The 17,010-nt window shown below is 38.5% G+C and overlaps 1 non-coding gene across 1 annotated transcript; it reads left to right on the forward strand.

Moving 5' to 3' along the window:
• Positions 1–16,419: 16,419 nt before the first annotated feature.
• On the forward strand, positions 16,420–16,619 carry LOC140735046 (small nucleolar RNA SNORA73 family). Its single transcript, XR_012100666.1, has one exon. It is a non-coding gene; the product is annotated as a small nucleolar RNA SNORA73 family (small nucleolar RNA).
• Positions 16,620–17,010: the final 391 nt, after the last annotated feature.

Below are 17,010 nucleotides of genomic sequence, written 5' to 3' on the forward strand. Positions count from 1 at the left end.
GATTGGTGGTTTTTGAATGGACAATTGTTGTTTTATTTTGGGTATGGAGAATTGCAGAATTTTGCACTGTGAAGCTTCTAAACAATTAGAGCATCAAGCAAATCTAAAGCAATATGTATTTTAAAGAGAAACTATCTTGACTATTTACTGTTAAGCACAAAGTATTCTACCTTCTTCCTGGGATCATCAGTGGTAATGATATCTTTAGTCACTTTTCTAGTTGTTTCTAAATAAAACATGCATCCCTTCTTCCCTTACTGACTCCACCCTCCACAAAAAAACGCATATGCAAAATCAGAATTTTCACTAAATCTGTATCTGATGCCACAAATTAAACTGACTTAAGTACTTCAACTGGACATTCTCTGAGGAAATCAGTTATTTGACTTCATCGTAAATTTGGAAAGAATAGTTTTCGAACATTTATATTTGAAATGTTCATTATAACTTTTGACCTATCTTGCCCTTGCCTGTTGCCTTTTAGCTTGTATTTCTGTGCACCATACAGACCGATTAAAAGGCAGAACATGCCTAATCTGATGGGTGAGAAAGTTTTCATTCAGTAGTCAAATCAAACTTGCAAATATGTGAATAATTTACATTTGACATGACATGAAAATTTCCACTTCAAATTTTAAACAATCAGCAATTCCTCACAACATAAGAGTAATTAGGATTGCAGGTGCAAGTGTACTTACTATTTTTGGTGAATTGTATTGTGTGTGACATTTTAATTCCATGTTTATGTTTTTTCTGACCAAATAGAACAGTTGTTTGCTCTTTCAATGACTTGCTCATTATTTTTGGAGTTGACTGCCTGTGAAAAGTGCCAACAGAGGAGTCTAGACTAAAGAATGTAACAGTTCTGCGGAATGATTTGTTAATAGAATGCCTCAGAGGATTGTTCTAGAATGCTTTTCCCTTTGGAGATTTAGGCCTGTCTCCTTTTTCAATGATCTCACAGTAGGCATCATTCTGGTGGGGGGGGGGGGGGGAGGATTTGTTACCCCTCCTGTCCAGTCCTCCATGGAGGAAATTGATTATAATAAACATTATTTTTTATATATTATATATATATATATATATATATATATATATTCAATCAAATATATATATATATATATATATTCAATCAAATATATAGATATAAAATAATTGTTGCTCTGCAGAGAAAGGAGCTGCATTCTATAGAAATTGTTGACATTAATCAATCTTTTACATTCATTTAAGGTGTGCAGTTTATTCTCATCTCAACTGTATCCTGCCAAACAAACTTACTCGGGGCCAAGGTGCACAACACAGTACATACAACTCACAACATAATGTAATATTTCCAAAAATAAATAAATCAGTAAGGTGTATAATCGTCCTGGGGTGAGAATACATTCCATATGGTTTGCACCTTCAAGAAGGTTAAAGATTATAAGGCCAAACCTAGCTTTTGCATTGTCACCATCTTTTGTAGCTCATTCCTAAACCATTTTTCTTTTACTTGCCCCAACACCCATTTAACTTTCAGAAGTAAAACAGTATGGTAATCCAAGTGGAAGCGGTAACATTTTACTTTTCTATGAACTAGCTCCTAATATTGACGGACATTTACAGATGAATCTTTGTGGTATATCCAAATATGTCCAGCTTCATAGTTCTGAAACTGGGTTTTAAGACTTGAGTAAATATAAATGATGATCTTTGCCCCATCTGTTCTCTTTCCCTTCCATGCAAATCATCTAGCTTTTTAGCTATTTCAACATCTCTGAAAATTTTCAGTTGAACGTGGCCCAGAGACCCTGGCCCTTCCCCTTTTGCCTTCTTGGCTCTTCTCCTTTTAGAGCTAGAATTGCCATAAGATTTCCATATAATCTTTCACAAATGATGAAAAGTGTCTTGTCCGATATCTAATCTAGAACCAGAATGCCTGTTATGGAAGGATGCAGCTTTGTAATGAAGTAACAGTGCTTTAGTGAGATGGAAGGTGTCCCATCTGGATTCTCTTCAAGTAGGGAATTTTCAAAAATCATACAAAATTGCATAAATCCAAAATGCAAGAGCATTGTAAATCAGAGCAGTGTTCATTGTACGTGCTTTCAACTTACTGGTGGAACTAAACCTCTTCCTACAAGTTGTGAAGTGTTTCAGTGGTGGATGCAAAGTGGTCTTATCCACTGGACTATTAATCATAAGAACTCGAGTTACGTAATTGGAAAAATTCCTGTTTAGCAGCTTGGGATTCATTAGTTCATCTGGTTTAAACTAGATTGTGTTTAGGTGCAACCCTTTCGTACTAGTTTAAAAAGGTTCTGTCTTGAGTTCCATTCCATTTTCTCAATTTCAGCCTATATATTGTTTTTAAAGGAGTATCTCCATTGATATGGCCTGCTGTTTCTGTATCAATGTTGAATTTGCCTGTCTCTTTGAAGCTTATCCTCGCCTCTCCTGTTCTGTCAAACTTTAACACTCCTATAGTATGCCTTGTGAGATTTTAAGTCTATTGAAGATGTATAGTTGTTGCTATTTGTGAATGATGGTAGTTATTTGAGTAATAATTATTTTGCAATTTGTTCATGTGTTTCTTGATTTTTTTTTTAAAAAAAGCATTGAGAATGAATGGAAATCAATTCAAGCCGTTTCAAACAATTTAGGATTTCGGCAGTAGAAGACAATTATGTGGTAGATTGTGTAACAAAAGGTTGCTACTTGTGGTTTGGTTGTGCTGGTTGCTAGCAACATAGCTTATTAAGTCTATAACTTGAAATGAAACAAACATCATTGAGTTTGTTTGGAACAAATATTTACATTTATTCACTGTTGATGAGTTTTTTTGAGTGCAGTTGCCAAATGAAAGAAAATACAGTAACCTTGTCTGAGGAGACCAGATTAATTTTTCAAGCAGAGTCTAATTGCTTAAAACAAATTGATAGACTGTTTAGAACCAGTGGTACTGCTTTTGGGGAATATGTCAGAGGTAGTGCACTGAAGGAACCTGCTGCCAGGGATGGTGGTAGAGGCAGATGCATTAGGGGCATTTAGAGACTACTAAATAGGCACATGGATGAAAGAAAAATAGAGTTATGTGGGATAAATGGGTGAGATTAATGTTAGAGTAGGTCAGGGGTTCCCAACCTGAGGCCCACAGACCTCTTGCTTAATGGTATTGGTCCATGGCACACAAAAATTTGGAACCCCTGGAGTAGGTTAAAGAATCAGCACAACATTGTGGGCTGAAGGGCCTGTGCTGTACTGTTCTATGTTGTATCATTTCATGTCCATACCCTTTTTTGGTCTAACATCTAGAAGTGTCTTCTCATTCATTAGAGGACATTAGCTTGAATTTAAGTTTGCAGTTGTTTGAACAACTTGGTGGTCTGAACTAAGGTTAAGCTGCTGATTTACAGCTAAAATACAAAAATGCTGGAACACAATGCAAATCACAGCATCTGTGCAAAGAGAAACAGTAATCCTTTTTCTCAGCTTGGCGACCAGTTACCAGTTCTGATGGCGTCTTTGGCCTGAAACATTGTTTCTCCTCCTTGGATGTTGCTTAACCCACTAGTATTTTACTAGTATTTCTAGTATTTTACTTTCAGATTTCTGGCATCTGCAGTTTTTTAAATTTTAGTTAGTTTAGGACTGTTCTTGAATATCCCATGTTTTCAAATTCAAACTCAATAAAGCAGCAAATGAGCAATTTAAATCCTGTTTTAGCTTGGTAGCTATAGTTGGATTCCTCTCCATTGCTATACAATTGAAACAGTTGAACCATGAGTGGTGTAAAGATATTTAAAGCAAAAGGAGAAAATTTAAACAACCCAGCATCTGTTCTCTCCCAAAAGACAGCTTAATATTTATTGGATAGGAAGAACAGATTTTAGATGTGGCTTTGGGTGCTGGGCAAATAGAAAAGGACTTGTGTGTTTGATTTACATCTGTTAGTTGTGCCATTGATATAACACTATATCCATACTGATCAGACTGAAACACAAGTGTCAATTTCTGTTTTTAAAACGCATTTTAAATTTGCAAGTTACAACTGTCTTCTGAAACTAAAACAAAAAGTGCATCACCTAGAGACAAAGGTGGGGTGAATGAAAAGGCCATTTAAATATTAATTTTCTCTTCAGATGCTGTTAGACCTGGTGTCATACTTGATTTTATATGCAGTTATGCTTTTCTTTCATAAAGCATGTTGGTTTTGGGCATGGCGCTGCATGTCAATTTTCTTAACCAGACTGAACTTCAAAGATTTGAAATTGGTATTTTCTTGATTTAAAGAGGCACAAGAAGTACTTTAACAGAATTAATGTAATAAGGGGTCTAACTTTTCACACTACTACAACAATCTGATGTAAATGCAATGAAAAATCATCCTCATCATTTGGGAATGTTATTGACTGTAAGTCACGAAGGACAGTCTGGTTCACTGGCAAGGCCAATTAGTTCATTAATAAGCTTCACTGTTTCCACTAGAGTTGCTATTACCAAATTCTATACAGTATTTGGTTCTGGTCAAAGTCGATTTATTAAGTTGCAATGCTGAATGCTGTGAAATGAGAGTGCAACATCTAATAAGTTGTGATTTCCTCATGCAACAATGTTTTCAGTTTACAGCTTTCTGTAGGTCTGATAAGTGTTTAAATCCAGTTTTACACTAAAATTAAATGCTTCAGATGCTGGAAGGCAGAAATAAAAGCATAATGCTGAAGATGAAGCCTTGACTTTATTTATTTTCCGTTACTTCATTTCTTCTCTTTTTGTTCTCATTCTACAATAAACATGGCTTTAAATTTCCAAATGGAGATGGCTTAATTTCAGCAGTAAATGTGTTCATAGTGCCTGGCTAGAGCTTGGATTCACTCACCTACTGAATATAACATCACATTTATTCTATAGAAATGGGTACAAGTAATTTCTGCACATTTACTTCAACACTTATCATTCCATCTCATCCACTCAACATATCCTTTTCTTGTAAATATCCCTTGTAATTTTTTTTGCCTCGACTACAGAAGGCATCTACTGAACAAACAATGGGCTGTGCAACCAAGGCCTTGTGATAAATGGTAGTGTCCCTATGATTTCAGGTTTTGGATGTCTTTGGTAACTAACTGACAATTATCTGACAATTGGTGACCATTGCCAATATTTATCTTGAATTCTTTGTTAATCTATGGTACTGATTGGGAAGCAACAGTTTGGAAACTAATAATCAATGTACACTGTTTCTGTATCTATACATATTATTAAGCCAAATCTTCTGATGACTCGGAACTCTTTGAACCACATTTCTGTTAAGAGTGACAACAAGCAGACTATCTTCCAGTTGATCGATTTGGCCAAGCAGTATTTGGGGTCTTCCTGATGCTGTGGTCACTCTGTCTTTGGATGACCTTAACAGGAAACTGCCCTCCAGATCACTGGCTGTAAAGTTATTGCAATGTCCGTGACCGGCAAATGATGGAGAAAATAAACTCCATGCCTCCAGTTAGATACTACTATTTTCAAAAACCATTGTTTAGTTATTTTTTGAAAATATTCTGTCATGATCCATGAAGAATTAAATGGCTGGCACCCAAACTATAAAGCAGAATCATAAATTTCTGAATTACAAATACATATACAAATTAGTAGAGCCAGTTAGATTAGACAGTTGAAAGTGGGGGTGAAGAAGTTTCAATTTGAGGCTCAAGCAGAACAACTGGGAGGAAAATGGGAGCTGTGTGTTTGTTGGGTTAGTTTCACTGAATTAAGGATAAAATAACAATGATGAGTTTCAGTAAGAGTTTAACTAGATAGTGGTGAGAGGTTAATGCAAGTGAGGGAAATTTTAGAAAGCTGAAGAGAAAGAACAGGGTGATAATACAGAGGAACAAAATGTGAAATGATGACTAGCATCAAGTGCATGTAAACTTAATACCTCCAATTATACTCAGGATTGGGGAAGTGTATTTCTTTAAAAAACGATGATGTATTGCATTCATAACAATATAATTAAATTTGCAACATGTTTATTTCTATATGTCTATGGCCCCATAGCTGTTTTACAAGGTTAAGAAATATTCTGGGATACATTTAGAGAGGTAGCTAGTACTGGTAAAAGAATAGGATATAGGAAGCAGAGAAATGACCTTCATGTGGAAAGGGGCAACCAGCATTTGTAAAGAGTCTTCAATAGGTCCTCAGATAAAGTAGCAATGTAAGGCAGAGTAAAATCAGAAAATTAGTAGGTGTAGACAGATAATGTAGAAGTCAAAGATCTTTAACTTGCACAGGCAAATAAAAATATGTATTTTAAAGAGCCAACAGCAGAGGTGTTTTCTAGATCTAGTATTGTGAAATTAAGGGTGGTCATAATGGAGTCTTGCAGTTAAGGGTCCTTGAAGCATGATCATAACATGGATGAAATTATTTACAATTTTAATTTAAGAATCTAAATAAAGCAGATTATAAGGATAAAGCATAAGTTTGCTGTGGTATGTGATGGAATCTATTCTAAAAGGTATTTATTGAAGAAGAGGAGTTGAAGATAATATTAGGTCATGATCTTGCCAAAAAAGAGAGAAGTAAGGTGGACAGTTGAGAAAGCACAAGATGTCAGCATAGCAGGATGAAGAAACTGATAAGGGAGGGTACCATACATAACTAACAGAATCAGAAAAAAAATAATATTTTACTCTATAAAAGTTAATGTAGATCCATTGAGTGACACTACAGAAAAGAGTAATGAGGAAATGGCAGTGGCATAAATATTTTCTATGAATTTATATAAATTATAGAAAACCTCCAAGAAATAATGGAGACTAATAGGTCCAAAGGTAGTGCAGAGCTGAAAGGGAATTGAGTTAATAAATCAAAATATTAGAGAAAGGGATTGAAAGCCAATAGATCCCAAGGTGTGATGAATTGTGTCCTGAGGCCCTTGAATGGGTTGGTGATAGACATTGGGGCTATGCCTTCCCAAATGCCACAGATTTTAAAACAATTTGCACAGATTGTAAGATTGCAAATATAACTCCAAAAAAAAACCCAAAAGAACAAGAGAGTAAAAGCTAGCAACTACAGATCAATTAGCCTGATTTTTGTTATAATGAAACCCTTTCAATCTTCTAAGGAAATGGAAGAGTGCAATCGAGAAATGATAGGATTAGATAGAGTTAGCATGTTTTTTTTATCAAGGGGAACAATGTGGTTGAGGGCAAGGTAGGAGTGGAACGCAACAGGCAATGGACAAGTGTGGAGTGGCATTGTGTCTTAAATCAGGATAGAGTTAGGTGAGCCCTCCTATAGATACTTGTTGCTGATGCAAGGGATTATTATATAAAGTGCAAATATGTAACTTAAATATTGGAGTGAATAACGCTGAAAAGGTGGGAAAACAGGAGCATTTCCTATCCAGCCAGTTCCTGTACAGATTTTCCCACTTTCTGGGTGTGCTGATGCTGTCTAACCAGAATAGATGGAAGCAGAAATATTACACAGAGGGAAAGTAAGCACTGGAACGCTGAATCCTGTAATGTTCAGTATCACAGTACAGGCATTCTGGTGTTGGTGAGGAAGTAGAGGTGCTAGTAGGCTTTTGTTTTTATTTATTAAGATACAGTGCAGAATAGGCCTTTCTGGCCCTTCGACTCATGCCACCTAGCAGGCAACCTCCGATTTAACCCTAACTGATTCGCATGATAATTTATGACTACCAATTAACCTACTGACTGGTACGTCTTTGGACTGTGGGAGGAAACCAGAGCAACTGGAGGAAACACACAGGGTCACAGGGAAAACATACAGGCTCCTTACAGACAGCGGTGGGAATTGATCCTGTATCGCTGGTACTGTAAAGTGTTGTGCTAACCACTTTGCTACCATGACCTGTGCTGCCCTAGGGGCTATTATGTTTGCGTGGTTGGACCAGGCCAAGCTACTGGAGATGCTTACACCCAGGAACTTGAAGCTCTCATCCACTTCCACCTCAGCATTATTATGTAAATGGGAGTCAACAATTAGTTCTTTTGTTTTGCTGACATTGAGAGAGAGGTTGTTGTAATGACACTGTCACATGACTCACTATTTCCTTCCTTATTCAGACATCATTATTTGAGATTTGACCCACTACAGTGGTATCAGCTGTGAACTTGTAGATGGAGTTAGAGCTGGATCTTGTCACGCAGTCATGAGTGTATAGTGAGTGAAGTAGGAGGTCAAGGACACGACCTTGTTGGGCTCCAGTTTAGGGGATAATCATGGTGGAGGTGTTGCTGCCTAGCCTTGCTGATTGTGGTTTAGGAAGTCAAGGATCCAGTTGCAAAAGGAGTTATTGAGTTTGGAGGTATGTTTGCTTGGAATTATGGTATTGAGGGCAGAGCTGTAGTCCATAAATAGCGCTCTGATATAGGTGTCTCTGTTATGTAGATGCTTCAAAGATGAGTGCAGGTCCAGAGAGATGGTGCCCACCAAAGATGAGTTCAGGTCCAGAGAGATGGCGCCCGCTAAGGAAGAGTGCAGGTCCAGAGAGATGGTGCCCGCCAAAGATGAGTTGAGGTCCAGAGAGATGGCGCCCGCTAAGGAAGAGTGCAGGTCCAGAGAGATGGCGCCCGCCAAAGATGAGTTCAGGTCCAGAGAGATGGCGCCCGCTAAGGAAGAGTGCAGGTCCAGAGAGATGGCGCCCGCCAAAGATGAGTTCAGGTCCAGAGAGATGGCGCCCGCTAAGGAAGAGTGCAGGTCCAGAGAGATGGCGCCCGCTAAGGAAGAGTGCAGGTCCAGAGAGATGGCGCCTGCCAAAGATGAGTTCAGGTCCAGAGAGATGATGTCTGCCATGGACCTGCGTTGGTAGTAGACAAGTTGCAGTGGGTCTGGGAGACTTGCATCTGTGCTAAAGCAACATTCCCTCAACACCACATTGGAGTGTTGTCCCAAACCACTGGTTCAAATCTCTGCAGTTGGGCTTGAACCCACAACCTTAAATTAGATTCATTTTCATTATACATTACAATGGTATGAAGGAGTGGAGCAATCAGATGTTCTGCCATTTGCACCTGAAAACTGGAGCCTTTGAATTGAAACATTGTACGAGGGACTTTGAGCAAGAAAGTCAAACTTACTGACCCGGCTCATTTCTTTTTATAGGTCATGGCATCTTACCACAAATGAGAAAGACGCACAAATAAATTACCACCACAATCAAGTTTGCATAGTTTTACAGTTTACAGTACACACTTCCCACAGTGAGATACAATATAGACAAACAAACAGCATTTTGGTGGCACTAATCACGCCCTCTCCCGTGTCATTAAAGGATATACAAGGCACATTTTTATTCTGATTTTCTTTACTGCTCAGGTTTGAGGGAAATTTAACTTCATCTGCTGAAAGTTTTGGAAATTAAAGAAAAACGTGGTGTCTTGAGGGTGCATGGATTATCATGCCAGTTGTATGAGGTGCAACCATTACTCTAGAGCTCAAAGTACATATTGTGGAGATGTTTTGTGTATGACAGCCTCACTGTTGATGCCTTGCTTACATTTAAACCTGTACAGTATTTTTACTCAAACTAATATGACTAAAGGCGCAATGTTATTTGTATTGCAACTCGTACTTTATTTCCTCTGAAGAATGCAATCCCTACCATCATTTGTTAAACTGGAATGGAAATACAGTGTAAATCTTGCCTTATGTAAGGAGTGTAATCTTCGACTGTTGAGACATCTTAGATTTTTATAGGAAACAGTCCATTTGCTGTTTCCTGGATAGAAATATATATTGTTTACCACTGTTCAAATGTATGTCAGAAAAAGACAATAAAATATTCTCTCAAAATTTGGGTACTGTAGATAAATTAAGTACTCTACTCGAATGTGTGCCTTACCCACCCTTTTCTTGTCTTTTATCTTCCATGCTGAAAAGTGCCTTCGAAAATGAGGGAAATGGTCTGCTGTAGGCGCAGAGATCTAGTAAGCTGTGTGTAATTACCCGCGTGCATTTTTGTGTGATTCTTTTCAATGTCAAATTAGAGTAAGAACTTATTTTGGAGTAAGTAAACAAAAATAATTACATCCAAAATATTATGTTTTGCAACTCCAAAACATAAAAACTAATTGAAAGGAAACACAAAACCAGGAATGCAGGTCTAACTTGGTTTTTACTTTAAGCAAGGCACACGCATATGACATGGCGACATATTGATGTATGCTATTTACATACTTTTACTTAAAAACCTGTAATTATTTAAACAAAAATGGTTAATCGAACAATATATTTACAATATTACTGAAATATTAAATACACAACACCAATATGACACGCTTGTTTTATGGGAATAAATTATACAGGAGGTTATTCACCTCCCACTAAAATAGATTACAAATGCTGTTTACATCAGTGCTATTTCTGTATCACTTGACATGATTGCTCAGCAAAAGGCCAGAAATATCACTTTTGATTTTTTCCCCATTAACCTAATCTCAAAAAATGAGCTAGAAAGATGGTGTAAAGTACCATTTTTTATATGTGAAAATGGCTTCAGATGTTAATATTGAAAGGCTTTAATTTTAGTGGTTATCCTCGGGACAGGGAAAACTGACTTTCCCTGGTGGCTACAAAGAACATACACTAAGTAAGAGAATTTAATGGTTTTCATTTTTGCAAAACTAGTCTGACAATCTAACATACTTCCCCCAACAAATTAGTTCAGTGCCTCTAATAGTATCTTGCTGCCTGCTGAACAACTCAGAAATTTCTTCATTTCAAATAAAAATATATTAAAGATTCTTCATCTTTATATTGTTACGTACCCCGTAACTGGGTCACTTACCAGCAAAGATAGAGAGGTCCGTTGAAGTCTGATGGTACTATTTTTAACAGTATTTATTGATAAAAATACACAAAAATAATATCAATGCAACCATACAGATAATATACGTCGTCAATACTAAATCTAAAAGTGCGGGTATAATAATAATCAATAAGAAATAGCTCTATCGTTGTCTAGGGGATAATGTATTGTCCGATGGAAATATAAAAGTCACTCAGGTTCATTTAGGCTGCAGCTTTTGGTTGGAGAGAGAGACGGAGTTTAGAACTTGCCCGTTTTCCTTTTTATGATGTCGGTCCTTCGAAATGTCGTCGATGTCCTTTTCCTTTTAGCTAAGCCGTCTTCCGTGGTCAGCCCCACCAATTCTAAGGCAAATGGAAAAGGACGCACGTGGGCTTTCCACCGGCTGCCGCTATTAAACGCTGTCAAGGGATTTCTAGCGTGTCTCCTGGTGCGTCTGAAAGGGGTTGTTCCCCAGACCCTCTTTTATCCTTACTCACAGGGTCTCAGATGTCAATCAGGTTGGGGAGGATGCCATCCCCCCAACTAGCCCACGTTGCTCATTCCTTGAGGACGTCGATGAATAGCGCAGTGCTCAATACACAATTCCGTCTCCAAGAGACAATGGCCGTTTCCCATAGCTTTGTATCGTTGAGGGGCCAGGACATTCCAAACCCCCTGTGGATTCTGCGTCTCTCTCTCATTTCCTGGGTCTCCTGACCTGACTTAATAGCGATCTTACGATTCTCAAAAAGGAGGGGGCACAGGCGTAACAATATGATTGTAAATAAATAGATTTAACCACATACTGGGCAGGTTTAGCTTTGAACACAACTGCCCTTAAGGCTTGAGCAATACTTTCATATGCCTAACATTTAGTACAACTTTGATACTTTGTTACTTGTTGGGCCTTGTCTCGTAAGGCAGAATTAATCTTCAAGGTGAGAATGACAAGCGACTTACAACAAAGATTCTTTAAACATTAATAATGAGCACAATGCCCTGAGAAAGGTAAATTGGTAATTCAGTTCGGGAATTTCTCTGACTAGAATATTATGATGTCACTAGATTCAACTTCATCTGCTGCTGTATTTACGTTGAACTTTTTTTTTGAGAGCTACCCGTTTCCTTACTCCCACTTCCAGCAATCTCTTGTCCTTTAAACTTTGCCACAATAGCTATCTGTCATCATTACATATCCCTACAAAATACATTTAAAAATAATAAATAACCCAGCCCTGACATCAGTCGTTTAAAATTACCACGCCATCTCCAGCTCTTCTTTTGCCTTGTCTTGAGAACATGTTGTCTTCCAAATCCATATGTAACCTTTTAAAAACTTCATGTTTGATACTCCTCAACTGGTTTTGCACCCTAGTACCAACATGACCTTTATCGTTATCACCACTGAGTTTCTGTGTGGCAGTGACCGTGGTGAACTATCTCTTCCTCAGGCTTTGATTTGATTAACCACACTGTATTCCTTATATGGGGGTAAATAGGATGCTCATGGAGGTGTAGCACCTCTAGTGAAGGAGCCTGTCTTGTCCATTCTGGGGAACCTCATTGACTTTTGGATCCCACCAGACACTCAGCTCTTATCTGTGGCTCCAAGTAGCTGCTTGCATGCGACAGCAGCCACACCCCGGTACACCGTTTCAACTAGCAGGCTAAACCAGGTGAGGGGAGCTGGTGGGTGTTACATCCCAGTGAAATAGAGACATGCCTGCCCTAGCATGGGAAGTCAGCTCCAGCCAACTGGGCAGATGAGACCATCGGAAATCCAACCAAGAAGGCAGTTCTGTAGCACTTAGTGGAGAATGAAGAGCATAGCAAGGCACAGAAGAAGTTGTGGTCATTCACTGTACCCGAGGAAGACCCCAGTTATGATGACTAATCGTACCATTGGACTTGGACATCTGAGGTTGAGTGAGTGGAACTGCCCCAGTGCAATAGCTTTACCACTTTAAAAACTTAGCCGCACTGGTCTCCTGTCACTGTTGAATATGACAGACAACCTCCTAATACATCTCATCTTAAATCTAGCTAGGTATATTGGCAATTCCATTTGAATTGTAGTCAGTGAATTCCATTTCCACTTAAGCCTCCCAACTACACCCCCCCTCAAGAACTGTTCTTGAATCTCCTGTTTCTTATCTACATGCTACCCTATAGTGAGATCATTTGCAAATCTAACATTTACAATAACCATACTTAACTCCTCCTTATCACCTCTCTCAACTCTTACACTGTCTTTGGTTTTTTTTCTCTATCCACACTGTTTCTGATATTAAATCAGAAATGTCCTTAATTGAAGTAGAGGGAAATTAAAGTCATTGCCTTTGGCTCCCTTCCCTGATCACTACGACTTCATAAAGTACTGTAACCAATGGGATCTATGCATTGCTTCAATTCTGTTACTTAGGATTTTCCATTTTAAGTGCCTCATCAACGATAACCATGCATCCACCACTCTTGTCGTATGTTTTCAGATCATTTCTCGAAACACTAGCTCTCTGGCATTCTTTGAAGATGCTTCTTAAAACTCAAACTAAACCAAACTTTTGGTCACCTCTCCTGATACTCTTGTAGCTTGGTGTCAAATTTTTGCAGTTAACATTTTTGTTAATCACCTCTTTTTTCCCCTTTCTGAATAAATGTAGGTGTGTTTAATATAATTCTCACCCTCTCCCATCTTTGTTAATGTTAACAGTATGTTGTGTTGCCCAGAAGCAGTCCTCTCCATGAGCCATAATTTACAATTAAAAACATGTTGGATGTGAATAGTATGTTTCAGTGTCAGCCTTGCACTAACGTTATCAACTATTTGTGCCTGATATCTGTAAGCCTTCAATTTTATGAATTCAAAACTGGCTTGTAGGTAGGAAGCAGAGTGTGATGGTTGAAAGTTGTTGGAAGTCATTGACTTGGAGGTGTTATGCAGGGGTTAGTGCTTAGATCTTCGTTATTCATTAGGTGAATGCACAAGGTTTGAACAGAAAGTTAATGGATGCCAGAAAATTAGGAGGTGGTGTTGAAAGTGAAAAAGGTTACTGTAGATTACACAGGGAACTTAATCAGTTAGGGCAGTGGGCCAGAGGGTGGCAAATGGATTTTAATACAGATAAGTGGTGATGCATTTTGTAAAGTCAAACCAGCATAAAGGACATGCTGTGAACTATGATTCTATGAACACATATGATGGCACGATAGATAATGGTTAATGCAATGCTTTACAGCACCAACTGTAAGATCGGGGTTTGATTCCGGTGCTTTCTGTAAAGAGTTTTTATGTTTTCTCTGTGGCTGTGTGGGTTTTCTCAGGATTCTTCCCACATTCCGAAGATTTACAGTTTGGGGTAGTAAGTTGTGAGCATGTTATGTTGGTGCCGGAAGCATAGCAACACTTGCTGGCTGCCCAGTGCAATCTTCTTACTGATTTAATGCAAATGATGCATTTCACTGTATTATTTTGATGTACATGTGATAAATAAAGCTAATCTCATGAATGGTAGGACACTTGGGAGTATAATGAACAAAGGGATCCAGGAGTACAAATGATGAGTTGTTGAAAGTGTTGCAGGTAGACAGGGTGGTGAAAAAGGCAATCAGATGTTGCAGTTGTTGGTGAGGCTGCACTTGGAGTAATGTGTACAGTTTTGGTTACCCTGTCATAGGACAGATCTGGTCAAACAGGAAAAAGTGCAGAAAAGTTTTAGAAGGATGTTGCCAGGTTAAAGGGCCTGAGTTATAGGGGAAGTTTAGCCACGATAGATCTTTATACCTTGGAGAAAGGAGAATGAGGAGCGACTTTATATAAAAGTTTAAAACCATGAGAGGCATAGAAAAGATTGATGGTAACTGGGTAGAGGAATGCAAAACTAGGGGTCATAGGTTTAGAGGGAGAGGGGGGAAGATTTAAAAGGGACCTGAGGGGCAACTTTTCTCATGCAGAGGTTGGTGACTGTATGTAACAAGCTGACAGAGAAAGTGGATAAGGCAGGTACAATAGTATCATTTAAGGAGTATTTTTTTTTGGAAAAAAGTTCAAAGAGGAGCAGTCTTACAGGGATATGAGCCTAATGCAGGAAATTGGGCTAGCTGATTGGGTTGTACTCATTGGTTAAAGAGCTTGTATCTGTGCTGCATTACTCTACAGATGGGAAAGATGATCTCAGATTCGACACACATAGCTAAAACTACAAATACAGTTCATTGTTAGAATCAAAATATGATTGTAGAAAAAACACTATTGTTTTAACTTCAAGAATTTAAATTATTTTATAATAGAGTGTAAAGTGGAATTGGGCCTGGACCACTCACACATAAGCAGACTTGAGTTGAAGAGTTAAGGTTTGCTTCAGTGTTCGTCAAAGAGATAGGTCTTTCTGAAAACATATTCCTTGATATTTTCCCTAATGGCTAACTGGAAGAAGTCTCCAAGAACATTCTTGTTTTAAGTGATGTATGTGCTTAGCACTAGAATGCCTAAGAACAGAAACATTTGCTACTGTGTTCATCTCGAAGTACTGTACTGAGCAGATAATTCACCCTGGCTTCCTCTTAAGATCAATGACTCACAGAAATCAGTTGATTTAATTCACTCCAGTAAATAGTATGAAGTGCACATTCAACAAAGAAATATGACCGGACATATCCAAACTGTGGTGTTAGAGACTTAACGCAAAACAAGCATATCTGTAGCCAAAATGTTCCATTACAGTCACAACATTGGCAACTATCCAATAATGTGAGGTTGTCCGGAAATGCTTTGTCCACAAAACATCAGGACAAATCCAGTTGAGCAAACAAGTGCTTCCACAGTTTTTTCACCAGCAAAATTATGGAAAATTAAAGCAATATTTATTCACTATTAACCTGCTTAATTGTGTTTCACCAGGTCCATTTGCATCTTGGTTATATTTCCACCTTGATTCAGGATTGGATAAATAAAGGAAATTCCTGAAGCAAGTTGAGAAACTTCCCTTGAAATCAAGACATTTGTCAGAGTGGGCAGAAAAGAATCATTATAAAACTGAGCCAACAGTAATGTCTCTGGGGTTGTACTTTGAACAAAGGAATATAGTTATGATGATTGGAGGCGAATTATCTTAGCCCCAAAACATTACTGCAACAGCTCCTCAGGGTAGTGGCCTACACCCGATCATCTTCAGCTGTTTTAACAATCTAGGGAATTACTACTGACCAGAAAGTGCATCAGTTACATGGGTATGCTGGTTACAAGAGTAGATCAAAGCGGCCAAAGCGCTACACCTGTCCATTCACCTCCTCCATCACCTCCACTCAGGGCCCCAAACAGTCCTCCCAGGTGAGGCAATACTTAACCTGCAGATCTGCTGGGGTCATCTATTATGTCTGATGCTCCCAATAAGGCCTCATTGGTGAGATCCGTCATAAATTGGAGGACTGCTTTGTTGAGCACCTCCGCTCCATCTGCCAGAAGCAGAATTTCCCAGTGGCTAAACATTTTAATTCTGATGCCCATTCCTGTTCTGACATGCCAGTCCATGGCCTCCTCTTGTGCCGAGATGAGGGCACCCTCAGGGTGGAGGAGCAACTCCTTATGTCACATCTGCATAGCTTCCCATCTGATGGCATGAATATTGATTTCTTTTTCTGGTGAAAAATGCTTTCCCCATAAGGGAGCATAGACATTTGGTCAATGATGTACAGTCCCATTCCACGTTGTTGGAGAGCATTTGTGTCCCCGGCTTTTAGCTGGTGAGGACTGAATCCTATATATTCCTAGACCTTCTGTCTGCTGTGACTGGGGAGACAAACCATATAGGATACATGTCTGACAAAACCTAAACTTCTGGAATTTCTGTTTTGATTTTCAGCATCTAGCTTTAGGATACAAGGTGCCTTTGAAATAGAAGAACATTTTTTACAAAATGTTAAAATAAAAGTGCTAAAGTGAAATTTTATGGCAATAAATTGCTTCTTGAAATACACTAGGATTTGATCTTCATTACTCAAGGAGGCATATCTCCCTGATGTGTTAATTGAAGAATACTTGAGTATGTTGGTGAGAATTTCAAAAATTAAAAAAAAATTAAAAAAAAAAGAAAAATGCTTTCCCTCCCCTTCCCCTCTTCTATTCCCCACTCTGGCCTCTAACCTCTTCTGACCTATCTATCACCTCCTGTTCTTCCCATTTTCCTATGATCCCTCCTATCAGAATCCTT

Source organism: Hemitrygon akajei, chromosome 10, assembly GCF_048418815.1.
Source record: "Hemitrygon akajei chromosome 10, sHemAka1.3, whole genome shotgun sequence".
In the NCBI taxonomy this organism is placed as follows: domain Eukaryota; kingdom Metazoa; phylum Chordata; class Chondrichthyes; order Myliobatiformes; family Dasyatidae; genus Hemitrygon; species Hemitrygon akajei.